At 34.2% G+C, this 13,466-nt stretch overlaps 1 long non-coding RNA gene across 1 annotated transcript in view; it reads left to right on the forward strand.

Moving 5' to 3' along the window:
- Positions 1 to 12,823, forward strand: part of LOC148047972 (uncharacterized) — a 44,365-nt gene extending 31,542 nt beyond the window's left edge. Inside the window, exon 3 of the long non-coding RNA XR_015695771.1 lies at positions 12,744 to 12,823. This is a non-coding gene — a long non-coding RNA (uncharacterized LOC148047972). The remainder of the gene's footprint in view (positions 1 to 12,743) is intronic.
- Positions 12,824 to 13,466: the final 643 nt, after the last annotated feature.

Below are 13,466 nucleotides of genomic sequence, written 5' to 3' on the forward strand. Positions count from 1 at the left end.
AAGACATTCTACTTCACGAATTTGAATCACATTTTTTTAGTTCAATGCAAGTTTGAGGCTTACATTATTTTCTCATATAATTCATACCTAACAGATTTAAAGGAAAAGTAAACACATCTGACCAAGGGCAGCATATAACTCTTATAAATGAATAATATATGTAGAACCATAAAGAAAAAAACTAATTTTAAACTCTAACTGGATAATTTTAAATTATTGTCAAATGCATTTGTTTTGTTTTGTTTTTAAAGGTTAATGCTGCACTGGCTATATAGTTATCTTCGAGCACTTCCAACATCTGAAAGTGTTGATTATCATCTTTAAATGAGTCATGGTGGCATAGTGGTTAGAATGCCACTACTGGCTATTTCTGCTGACTGCCTACTACCTGCAATTTGGTGGATCGAGTCTCACCAGGCTCAAGGTTGACTCAGTCTTCCATCCTTTCAAGGTGGGTGAAATGAGGACCCAGGTTGTTGGGGGCAATACACTGACTCTGTAAACCACTTAGAGAGGACTATAAAAGCACTATGAATCGGTATATAAGGTGAAGTGCTATTACTATTGCTATTAAAACCCCAAGAGACTGCATATTTCCATTTGTCTCATTATAAGAGGGTGAGCACATTCCAAGTCCTATTGATTAAATAATGTTTTATACATAGTCAATTCTCTATAAAAACTTTTTTACAGATTTTTTTAACATTCTCTTGTTAAAAAGGACAAAACAAAACAAGAAAACATTTAAAATAGCTATATTGTTATTAAAAATTCATAAAAGGGAGTGGAATTTATTTCAAGTAATAATAACCAGAATTTCCTAGCTTTTTATTATGTTGAATTCTTCTTGAGGACAATTGATAAGAGCAATATCTGTACTGATTTGTAGCTACATTGTTTTACATCAATATGATTGGTGACTGAATTATAAGAATATCAGATTAATAAAGTTACTCAAATGTTCTTAAGAGTTTATGCAATGCCCGATAGATGAAATGTTTAGGATACTTCTGACTCCTGCTTTTGCAAGAGATTGCTGATGCAAAACTGACACATTATCTTTTGTTTAATTCCCTTGCTTTGAGATGAATGCATCTGTATTGTCATTATGCCTTCCTCAAGAGATTGATGGGATTTCTATGAGTTAGGATAGCAAATGGTTGCATCCAAGGAAGATATATAGTTTTAGTTTCAAAAGATTCACCAAGTTGTTCTAGCATTTTGTGTGTCTCAGAAGTTAAAAATGCTGCTGGTCCAAATGTTGTTAACAAATGTTCTTGCCACTGAGTGTATCTCAGCTCTCAGCATGGTGTTTGTTAAATATGTGTCATCATTATCTATCAATTGGTTCAAAGTCAATATCCCTGCTTTTATCCATATCAACATTTTCCCCAGTTTTTATGCTGGATTTCCCCATAGAGTTAATTGAGCTCTATGGGGAAATAAAATCTTTTATTAGACATTCTGTAGCTTTCTAACTGATATAATTGTTTTAAGAGGTACTAGAGTACTATTGTATTTACATCATAATACTGTCCATAACCCAACTAAGGATGTATATAAGTATATTCCAAAGTTGCCCAAATTGGAAACTTAATGCCAGTGATTGACTTCCATAACTTGATGCGTAACAATAGTAAATTTTGATGATTGAACTCCAGATTCAGAAAACCAATAGCAATAGCAATAGCAGTTAGACTTATATACCACTTCATAGGGCTTTCAGCCCTCTCTAAGCGGTTTACAGAGTCAGCATATCGCCCCCACAGTCTGGGTCCTCATTTCCCCCACCTCGGAAGGATGGAAGGCTGAGTCAACTTGAGCCAGTGAGATTAGAACCGCTGAACTGCAGATAACAGTCAGCTGAAGTGGCCTGCAGTACTGCACCCTAACCACTGTACCTCGGTGCCAACCAAAATTGTCTCTCATTTATTGATATCTGCATACTTAATACAATATTTTTGAATTGAAAAACCTCATGAAATAATTTATTTTCTGAAAATATTTTCTAGAGATATGAACAGGAATTCCTCTCAAAATATAAATTAATCTGGGAATAATATTCATTTTGACAGTATTTGCCTCTTCCCAAAGGGTGAGGTTTAACGACATTCATATATCCATATCTAAAGAAACTACTTTAGATATTTTATTTATAATATATCTTGCTCAGTTATATCTTTCAAGTGCACACATGTGTAATTTAGTGGTTTCAGTATAATTATGGAATTGATTATCCTTAAATGGATTTGACACCAGTTTCAGTTTGGATCAGTTTAAAAAATGTCTGCTATTTTAATAAATGCATCTATCATTTGAATCAATACAGGAATAGTAGTGTAAGATTAGCAATAAACAATATCTGTTTCTGGCAACTTTTGGAATTTACCTTTGCAATTCTGGAACAGGTAGAGTAGAATGGGCCCCAAAAGGTTTCAGAATCCAGGGAAATAAAGTTAATGAGATTCTTTAAAAGTCTGAACAGCAATATGGGGTTTATTAGCCAACTGATTGAGTGAAAATTCATTTTGAAATGCAATTGTATTACCTTCCACCTCCATGGATGATTGCTAGGGATTGTGATCTTAGTAGATTTCTCATTTTCTGAAGATTCTGATTACACACTTGATATTGATGGATGGATGGATGGATGGATGTTTTCTGAAAGTTGACTATAGGTTGTTGTTTCTAATCAGTTTTCATACTCTGCATTCTAGATTTATGATTGCTAATATGCACTAAAGAAACCTTCCTCCAAAGGATTATGAATGATACTTTGGAAGACAGATAAAATATAAAATAGCTTGATATGTTTTAATTATTTCTTTCATAACCTACAAAATTAAATTCTATGATGATGAATACATTATTGCTTATTAAATTCCAATGGAACTGAGAAAATGTAACTTTTAATGAAACTTTCCATACCCAGCTAAACATTTTTAGTACTTTAATAATTTTCTGCATACTATTGTATACTGCTCCCTGCTCAACAAAGATAATTTTTAAAAATCTTTTGTAATCAGACCTTCTTTATTACAACTCATTAGCATCTCATATTGTACAAAAAAGGACACATTATTTGGTTGTCTTTTTATTTTATTCTGTTAACTATATCTTGGAAAAATATAATGAAGTCATATAATAAGGAAATGTTTTTTTCATGGATAGGAATAGGCTTAATTTCTTCTTGAATGTATTTCCCAAAATAACGAGATGAGTACTAACATTTCACTAGAGCCGATTCCCCTTTCAAGAGTGGAGATAAAGAACTTCCTTTGAAAGGGGAAAATGGTTAATTTATATGTCTCCTTTGAGCCACACTAGATATTTCTGAGCTGAGGTTTCAGCATTTGGGCAATCCAGATTCATATCTTAGATGGATTGAAAGACATTTGCATTGAAAAATGCATATTAAAAGAAAAAGTCTCTGATGTGGGTGGAGGAAGTATGGTAATCCTGGAACTACTGTGAATGTTTTCTAATAGAAGAAAATGGAAGGGAGAAAAAAGAACCAAAAAGAAGGGGAAAATACATTGCTCTTCCTTTCTTTCTCTAGCAAAGTTATAATTCAGAGGATGAGTTTCTTTTAAATATTCTCCTCAGCCTATTGCAAATGTTGTCCATCCTATTCACATGATAACTTCCTATGAAAGTCAACATTAAGAAAGCATGGTGATGATTAAAAAGAGCATGTGCAAGAGATATTTGGGTGATCAGGTATAAGTAACATATGTGTAGTTCAGAGTGTTGAAATCTTACAAATTCCTTTACAAGAAAAGGCTGTGTTATTTGTAGGATTGCTTTTCTCTGATTATCTCTGCTCATCCCATGAGATATGGCACAGCAGGTATACTTTAGGCCCCTCTATGAATCTATGTCATCTAGCAGAATTTCTGACAATTAGATGGCCTTAATTTTGTTACCTTCCATAAGGCCTAGTTTTGTCCTGGACATTGGGCCAGAACATTGGTTGAAGAGAAATTATTTGAATGAGATTGTGTTGTGGTAATTCCATATTGTTTGTGTGTGCTTTCTTTAAGGCATTCAGAGTTGCTACTTAGAGCTTTATAAATCATCTATATCAGGGGTAGTCAACCTTTTTATACCTACTGCCCACTTTTGTATCTCTGTTAGTAGTAAAATTTTCTAACCGCCCACCGGTTCCACAGTAATGGTGATTTATAAAATAGGGAAGTAACTTTACTTTATAAAATTTATAAAGCAGAGTTACAGCAAACCCCTACCACCCACCATGAAAGCTGGAATGCCCACTAGTGGGCGGTAGGGAGCAGGTTGACTACCTGGTATTAAATAAAATAAAATAAAATAAAAATAAGCTGAGAAAACTGTTCATAAAGAAAATATTTTTTAAAGAATCATTGTAAAGAAAAGGAAAAAGAATGATACCGTTATTACTGTAACTAATTTGTGTTTTTTAAAGAAATAAAAGGAAAGAACATATTAAGTTTAAGAATTGTGATCTTGTACTTATTTATCAGGAATATTTTTATTGTGAATACACCACAATATTTACCTCAAAATTAGCTAGGAAATAGGTTATTCTTCCATTATGAGCCATGCCATTCACAATTTATTGTAACTAGTGTCCAAATTGCACTATAATAATTCTCTTGATTAATTTTTTATATAAAAACTGTCCACAAGTATGCTATACTTGTCCATAGTTTTATATTGTTATTAAGGGAAAATGCTGAGCTGACGAAGTTACATAGTTCATTTTCCTCAAAAAAGATATTTATTCAATAATAAGTTATGGGCCACTGTTTACTTTTTAAAAATGCACATTAAATATAATTTTTCATTGAATTTTGCATAGTTAGTCACAATAATAATTCTCTGGCAGTGTTGTAACAACTTTGTTACATTATATGTTTAGAACAAAAAAATGTATGTGCATCTCTGTGCTTTCTTTCAACCTTTATAAGATTTTGTTGCATGGACATTTTTCTGCACTATACAATAACAATAGTGAGAAAAATTACCTCAGTGGGGAAAAAAAGATTAAGGATAAAAAAAAGTCAGTATTTGTATTTCAGCAATTGCAATGTGATCTTTTCTAAATACTTGTTCATGTTTGTGCAGAGTAATATTAATATGAACTGGGTCGTTTCATGTTTAAACTTCCAGTAAGGATAGAATAGTGAGTAGTCTTTATTGTGTGTAGTATATATAGTCTATTTAGTCTTTATTGTTTTTATAAATTTTGCAAGACTGAAATATAGAGATTTATTAGACTGGGTGGCTTCTGAGAACTATTTTTCAATATAACAGGCAGCATCCTCACATGTTAGTAACTATTAAATAAAACCTGTAACTTGTCAGTGGGGATTCAGTCCTCAATGTGCAAATTTTTAAATAGGCTGTGAAAGCTGCTGAAGTAGAGCCTCTTAGCTGAGGGTTAGAAACTAATGAACTGTCCAAGGTCCTGATCACTGATTTTGATTTTATTTTATCTCAATACTGTACTACATAGAGTCCTTTCCTTTATATTATACAAGTCTATGCCTGGTTTAGTTATAGAAATTTGCATTGATTAATGTTTCTGTACTTATTATACACTCTTGCTTCTGGTTGAATTTACCCACCTCTCCAAATGCAGTTTGCTCAGATAGTAACTGAGATAAGACAAGGCAAGCTAGATGGAGATGTATTTACTTCTCAGCATAATCAGAATATATTGTATTATATTGTTGCAGTCACACATCAGAAATGTCACTGGTCTTTGACTGTAATAAACTTACTTGACTTAACATCAGAAATGTTTTTCAGTTATTTCTCTTTGCTAATTCTCAGTTCATGGTAGCAATTTTCTACACATTCAAGTGTCATAGATATTTGTGGACAAATAACAATGTATTTTGGCTTTTTCTGACAGTTTTAATGTAGAATCGTTTTGTCTCAGTTGGTAATAGTACACTGAATACAAAGGCTCCCTGGCTTAAATAAGAATGAATCTAACATTTTATGGTGGAGTATTTTATATACAAGACTAAGTATTGCTTGAGCCCTACCTTCTAGACAGTAACTGCTTTCTTGAAAGGTATTTTGGAGCAGATTTTGTCTTCCTGACATGATTTAAAAAGTCCGTAATAGATGAGAGCCCTCTAATTTACATGACAGTTTGTCTCTGACATTTTAAAGACGTCCTGTAAAATCCCCTGACAAATCAGATAGAAAACATATATTTGCACCATTCTCAGCTGGTATTTTTCTAATTGACACATTGTATAGAGTATCAGCTGCAGAAAATGCTATAGAACTTTTCTGAAATGACAGAATGTGAAAATCTATTGCAGTAAAACAGCTGATTTGTAGAAACACAGTATTTTAGTGTAGGAATTTATTACAGACTTACAAGGTGTGAGCAACTAAGTACATTGCAAACCCTAATGTATTTTCAGGTCTGCAGTACTATGTATAATGATAGATTCTCCTTAGTGTGATGAAGGAAGTGCTGTAATACAAAGCATGCATTATAAGCAGTAGACTTCTCTCTCCTTTGAAAGGGAACAGCAAAGAGCCACTGATGCTTCAGAATTTAATCCTCATGGGACACTATAATTCCCTTTCTGACTTTGCAGCTTTGTTAATTTGAGAGTACTGAGAACTATAACAGAAAATGTACTGTGAAAACCATGACAGAATAACATTTACAATTTCCATGGCTGTATTCAACATTGCAGATGATAAAATTATTGTAATTCCTTGAGAGAGCGAGAGCATAGGAGACATATTATCATAAAAAACATCAGAAAATCAAATACTATGCTGCGAATACAACAATAATAAAAATAATAATAATGGATATAATAATAATAATACTAGATAAAATAATAATAGATAATATAATGATAAATAATAATGAGAAGCGAGCTGAAAATTGGAAAAATAAAGCTATGCATAGCCAATACTTGAAAAATATTGAAGGCAAAGCTGACCAAAAGCTAACTTGGAACTGGTTAAGATCAGGAGCACTGAAAAAAGAAACAGAAGGCTTTATTTTGGCAACTCAAGAACAAGCCTTAGCCACAAACTGAATGTAGGCAAAAATTCAACATGTTACCACCAACAGCAAATGTCACCTCTGTAATGAGAAAGACGAGACAGTCGACAACTTGATCAGTGGGTGCAGCAAAATTTCACAAACTGACTACCTACCATGCCATGACCGTGTTGCTAAGATCATTCACTGGAAATTGTGCCAAAAGTTTGGATTTGAGTACAGCAAAAACCACTAGGAATATCAGGTTCAGAAGGTTTTAGAGAATGAGATCTTGTGGGACTTCAGAATTCAGACTGACAGGCACTTGGCCCACAACACACCTGACATAACAATAGTTGAAAATAAAAAAGTATGGTTCATTGACATTGCAATACCTGGAGATGCACGAATTGAAGATAAACAGCAAGAAAAAACCCACAAAGTACCAGGATTTGCAAATTGAAGTTGAGTGACTATGGAAAAAGAAATCGTGTGTTGTCCCAATTGTAATTGGAGCCCTTGGAGCAATACCTAAAGGACTACCTCACTATTTGGAAATTTTAAATTTATCAGACTTGAACATTCTGATTCTACAAAAAACCACCCTACTTGGAACAGCTTATATCCTCCGATGTTACCTTAACAGTTTCTAGGTCCTTGGTTAGGACTCGAGCTGTTGAGCTATCAACCAGCCCCAAAGGCTGTGAATCTCACCAAAGATTAACCACATAATAATAATCAAGCAAAGAAGGTCAAGCACCTGGCCTGGATGAACTGCATGGATACTGGCTAAAACACCTGACAAGCCTCAATCATTGCATGGCCACTCAATTTGATCAAATGCTTCAAAATGCAACAAGCAAAGAATGGTTAACAGCTGGCTGAACATACTTGATAATGAAAGATCCAGAAAAAGCCACAGAACCAAGCAACTATCGCCCAATTACTTGTCTGCCAACAACGTTCAAATTTTTTACAAGGATACTGGCAAATTCAGTATTCAATCATCTGATGGAAAACAGTTTGTATTCAGTAGAACAAAAAGGAAATTATAAAAAATCAAGAAGAACAAAAGATCAGCTGCTCATAGACAAAATGGTACTAAAAATGCAAAAAGAAGAAAAACAAATTTAAATATAGCATGGATTGATTACAAGAAGGCATTTGACCCATTACCCCACAGCTGGATTAACACTTGTCTGGAAAACTTTGGAGTCAGCAAAAATATCTGTAAATTTTTGAAAGCAAATATGCAAAAATGGAAAACAGTTCTAACAACAAATGTGGAGAACATTGGTGATGTCAACATCAGACGAGGAATCTTCCAAGGGGATTCACTTTCACCACTACTGTTCAACATTGCATTAATTCCACTGACAATACTCCTATGAAACACAAAACTGGGATACTAAATCTCAAGCCAACATGGCAAGATAAACCATCTACTATTCATGGGTGACTTAAAAATGTATGCGAAAAGCCCCACTGAACTTAATTCAATACTTAACACAGTTCAACTATTCAGCAGTGACATCAAAATGAACTTTGGGCTTGAAAAATGTGCTATATTATCCATGCGATGAGGAAAAATGGAAAAAACAGAAGGAATAGAACTGGGAAATGGAAATATAGTGAAAGGATTAGCAAAGAATGATGGTTACAAGTACCTAGGCATATTGGAAGCAGATAACATCTTGAATGAAAAAGTCAAAGAGTCAACACAAAAGGAATACATCAGGAGGGTCCGCAAAATATTAAAATCAAAACTGAATGCTGGAAACATAATTAAAGCCATTAATACATGGGCAGTTCCAGTGATACGCTACTCAGCTGGAATCATCGACTGGACTCTGGCTGAACTGGAAAACTTGGACTGGAAAACATGCAAACTTTTGAATATGTACCATGCTTTACATCCACGAAGTGATATCGACAGGTTGTACCTGCCAAGAAAAATAGGGGGCAGGGAGCTATTGCAAATTCATCAAACTGTAGAAGAAGAAAAATGAAGTTTGAATGATTATGTGAACCAAAGTACAGAAAAATTGCTGCAGGCTGTGAAAACGGAGAACAGCATAAAAATAACGGAAACAAAGGCAGAATATAAGGAAAAACAGCTGGATGACAGATTAAATAGATGGAAAACCAAAGCTTTGCATGGACAGCACTTGAAAAACATTGAAGGAAAATGTGATGACAACTTGACATGGACATGGCTTAAGATGGGAACTATCAAGAAAGAAACAGAAGATTTAATACTGGCTGCTCAAGAAAAAGCACTACAAACTAATGCCATGAATGCAAAGATACAAAAATCCACTGACAACCCAAACTGCTGACTTTGCAATAACAAAGTCGAAACTGTTTCATATTTAATATGTGAATGCAACAAAATTGTACAAACGATTACAAAGCTAGACATGACCGAGTTGCTAAATTAATCCACTGGTCATTATGTAAAAAATATGATTTACCTGTATCCAGAAAGTCATAGAAACATAAAGTGGAAAAGGTTATCAAAAATGAGAAGGTGAAGATCTTGTGGGACTTTCAAATACAAACAGATCGTCATTTGGAGCACAATATGCCAGATATCATGGTTGTAGAGGGCCGAAGTGTACAGTTTATTGATATCGCTGTCCCTGGAGATGCCAGAGTTGAAGAAAAAGAACTTGAAAAAATAATGAAATATAACGACCTGGACATCAAAACTACACGGCTCTGGATGAAGCAAGTAATACAGATACCCATTGTCATCGGGGCACTTGGGACCATGTACAAGAATTTTACAAGATACACCAACAAATTGCAGCTTCCTGCAATAACATCAGCGGAACTGCAAAAAACTGTGCTACTCAGAACATCTTATATTTGAAGAAGATACTTGGTTGATACCTCAGACACTGGCAGCAAACCATATCAACCATTAGCACCAGTCACTGGTATTTGTAATGCATTTTTGAATGTTCAGTTGGCTGAGTTTCATGTTTAATGAATAAAGTATATTCTTCTTCTTCTACTACTACTACTACTACTACTACTACTACTACTACTACTACTACTAATAATAATAATAATAACAACAACAACAACAACAACAACAGAAACAACAACTCCAGCAAAATTAAGAACAAGTTAAGTGCTCTTGTGGATGAATGAAGTTAAGTCCATAAAACCTGATTCCATGTTTTCTTTCCAGGGAACCTAGGTTGGGTAAATTAAGAAGCATTGGGTCAGAGACTAGATAAATCCTTTCAAAAAAACCAATGCACAAGTGTTGACTTATCCTCCTGCCATAAACAAGTGCCATCAAGAAAATTTCTTGCAAGGTTTCAAGAATACTGTTGAGGAACCAAGAAGGAAAATAATCCAGTATCCCATTCATTCACTGGCATGAGTTGAAAGGTTAGTGACAGCAAGTGAAGTCAACATTGTAGCAAAAAAAATAAATAGGAAAAGGTGACTCTTTTAAAAGAATCACCACAAATTAAGACTACAGAATACTTGATGTGGAATATATAAGAAAACAGAGTGTGTGCTGATTCGCTAATATTCAAGTAGGTATTGTAATGGAACAAGTCTCTCTATCATCTGAGGGAAGAACAATAGCCGCAGCACTTACACTTATATACTGCCTTACAGTGCTTTACAGCCCTCTCTAAGCAGTTTACAGAGTCATTATATTGCCCCAAACAATTTGGGTCCTCATTTTACCCACCTTAGAATGATGTAAGGATGAGTCAAACTTGAGCCTGGTGAGATTTGAACTGCCAAACTGCTGGCAACCAGCAGTTAGCAGAAGTAGCCCGCAGTATTGTGCTTAACCAGTGCACCACTGTGGCTGTTATAGAGGATGTGTAAACCATATTAGCTTCTGTTTGATTGATAAATAGGTAGATAGAATGATTGAAAAGAAAATCTTAGAGTCAAATTACTAAAATGCCAACATATGGAAACATTGCCAGCTGATGCTGCACCTACTACTGCATTGCAGCTCTTGTATAACCATCCTCAGTTCGTTGTTTGAAGAGCAAGAAAACCACTGCAGCTAGAAAGCACATACTTCAAAACGCTACTCACATAACTCTGGACTGTTGTCGCAGCATATTCAGGCTCAAAGAGATCCCTGTAGCTAATATGCTATTTTGGGAAAGAAATGGTCTCACTACCTGTAAAGCTTTTGTAATAGCTTGTAATCATTTTTTCGATAAATAATAAACACAAAGTATCTATTTCTAACAGAATTGTGTAAAAGAATTGTATTTAGTCCACAAATTAATCATGCTCCATTTAGGTTGATAAGGGTTTTTTTTTAGATAAAATAATGGTAGAAAACATAATTTAGTAATTGGACTTGACTAGAGAAATACTGTAGTTTTTTTTATTTAAAAAAAGGTTGTTTACATCTGATATCTTACTGTGTTTAACATGAAGTTAAGAGGAAATTTTTTAATGAATATTGGTGTTTAGTATGTAATCTAAGAGTATTTTAAGATATTTTATAGTTGGTGTTATCTCTTTAAATTTAGGAAGAAGTGGTTGTATTGTTAATATCTGTACACTAAAAGAAAGTTGAAGTCATTTTTGTTGTATCTGCTTGATGAATTTCTTTTTGTCACCTTGTTTGTATCCTACCTAAAATATTTAAAACATCTTCAACTAGAAGGCTTTTTGTCCCTAAAATTCTATTACCCTTTTTAGAAATTAAATCCCACTTTCAGTTGAAATAATTAATCAATACAAACATATACTGTTATAATATTCCACTTTGAAGCATCCAGTGGCTAAAATTGTGCCTAGAATCAGGCTACAGAAAACTGAGTTTAATGCTCCAACTGGCAAGAAGGCAATGTTCAGACATTATTTCTCAGCTCTTAGCATTCAATAACTTAAGCCCAACCCCTGCCCTAATAGCTGAATACATTAACATGGAATTGTGGGAATTTGCTGGCTGACTTATTTAAGAAAATCAAGAAAAAGACACATAAAATATTTTCAATAACATTCTTTTCAAATGTTTAGATATTTTGAAGTCTAAATAGATTGTCAGGGTTCCAAGTAACATTCCCAATAAAAGAAGACTCCAAGGCTTGAAGTTCCTCAAAGTTCCATTTTATTAGAAGTGTCATATTGGCACATATGGGAAAACCCAAATCTCCAGGTTTTCCCCACCCAAATGAAAACCCATGTCCCTATCAAGCACCAACCTGTCCATCAATGGGCCCAATGAGGCACTGTCCCAACTGGAGATGCCTCCCAGTCATACCCCTCCAGGTACAAGGCAAGATGTCCTTGACTCTCTGAGAAAGGAATGTTATTTTGAATATATTTGAACTTCCCCATCAGGACAGAGCCTTTATAACAGGGCTGTCAAATTCTCAGCCCGCAGGCCAGATGCATCCCAATATGTGATGTGATGCTGCTGTGATGCCGTGAGTTTGACACCCCTGCTTTATAAGGAGCCGGCAAAGGGGAAATTAAGATGAAATTTCTCTCAAATAAAATACATACAATATGTTCCCAATAATTTCATACATTCCAATTCCTTTGCTTATTTGATTTCTATGCGAAATAATTACATTGCCAGGTGTAGCGATGGGAAAATGGAAGCTAAAAAAACATTAGTTTAAGAACATGAAAATATTTCAAACTTAGTATATCCCATCGTATTTCACAGGATATGATCACTTGCAAGTAAATGGACAGTTGCCTGATTTTTTTCTCTTGAACTCTGCAGTGTTTGTTGTGTTTGTTCTGCCCCAACACTGGAAGTCTTTAAGAAGATGTTGGAGAACCATTTGTCTGAGATGGTATAGGGTTTCCTGCCTAGGCAAGGGGTTGGACTAGAAGACCTCCAAGGTACCTTCTAACTCTGCTATTGTATTGTATTGTATTGTATTGTATTGTATTGTATTGTATTGTATTGTTTCATTTATCTTGTAAAATTTCTTTCTGTTCAGCTTCTCCTTTTTCTCTCTCTTCATACGTCATTCTATTGAACCACATTATATTTAGTTTCTGTAGCTCAATTTTTATGACTGAGTTGTTGTGAAAAGCAATGATTTGATAAGCCTCCCAATGAAAAATTAATGTGAACTATTATTAATAACAGGGGAACTTTGGACTTTTTAAAATTGGGTTTTGTCTGATTAATTCTGTCACCTCACTACAGACTGCAAACTTTTATCGTCTGATTTTTTACTTTCTCTCCTATTTTCCATATTGAGTGACATACCTAATATATAAAAGCCCAGTCTAACTCTTTCATTTTGCTATAGAAGTCAATATAATGAGGTATTATCTATCAGTATAATGGACAGAAAAGGAGGGAAAGAAATTCAGGATTGTTGAACTCATATAATATTTTCATGTACAAATGGAAAGAAAGCTATCTTGATTAAATTTGTTTAATTTGATTGTGATGGGAGAAGTATTTTGAGTAACTGAACCAGACTTCCCT

Source organism: Thamnophis sirtalis, unplaced genomic scaffold (genome assembly GCF_051295495.1).
Source record: "Thamnophis sirtalis isolate CommonGarterSnake01/CBP01778 unplaced genomic scaffold, rThaSir2_p1.2 scaffold_3, whole genome shotgun sequence".
Classification (NCBI taxonomy): Eukaryota; Metazoa; Chordata; class Lepidosauria; order Squamata; family Natricidae; genus Thamnophis; species Thamnophis sirtalis.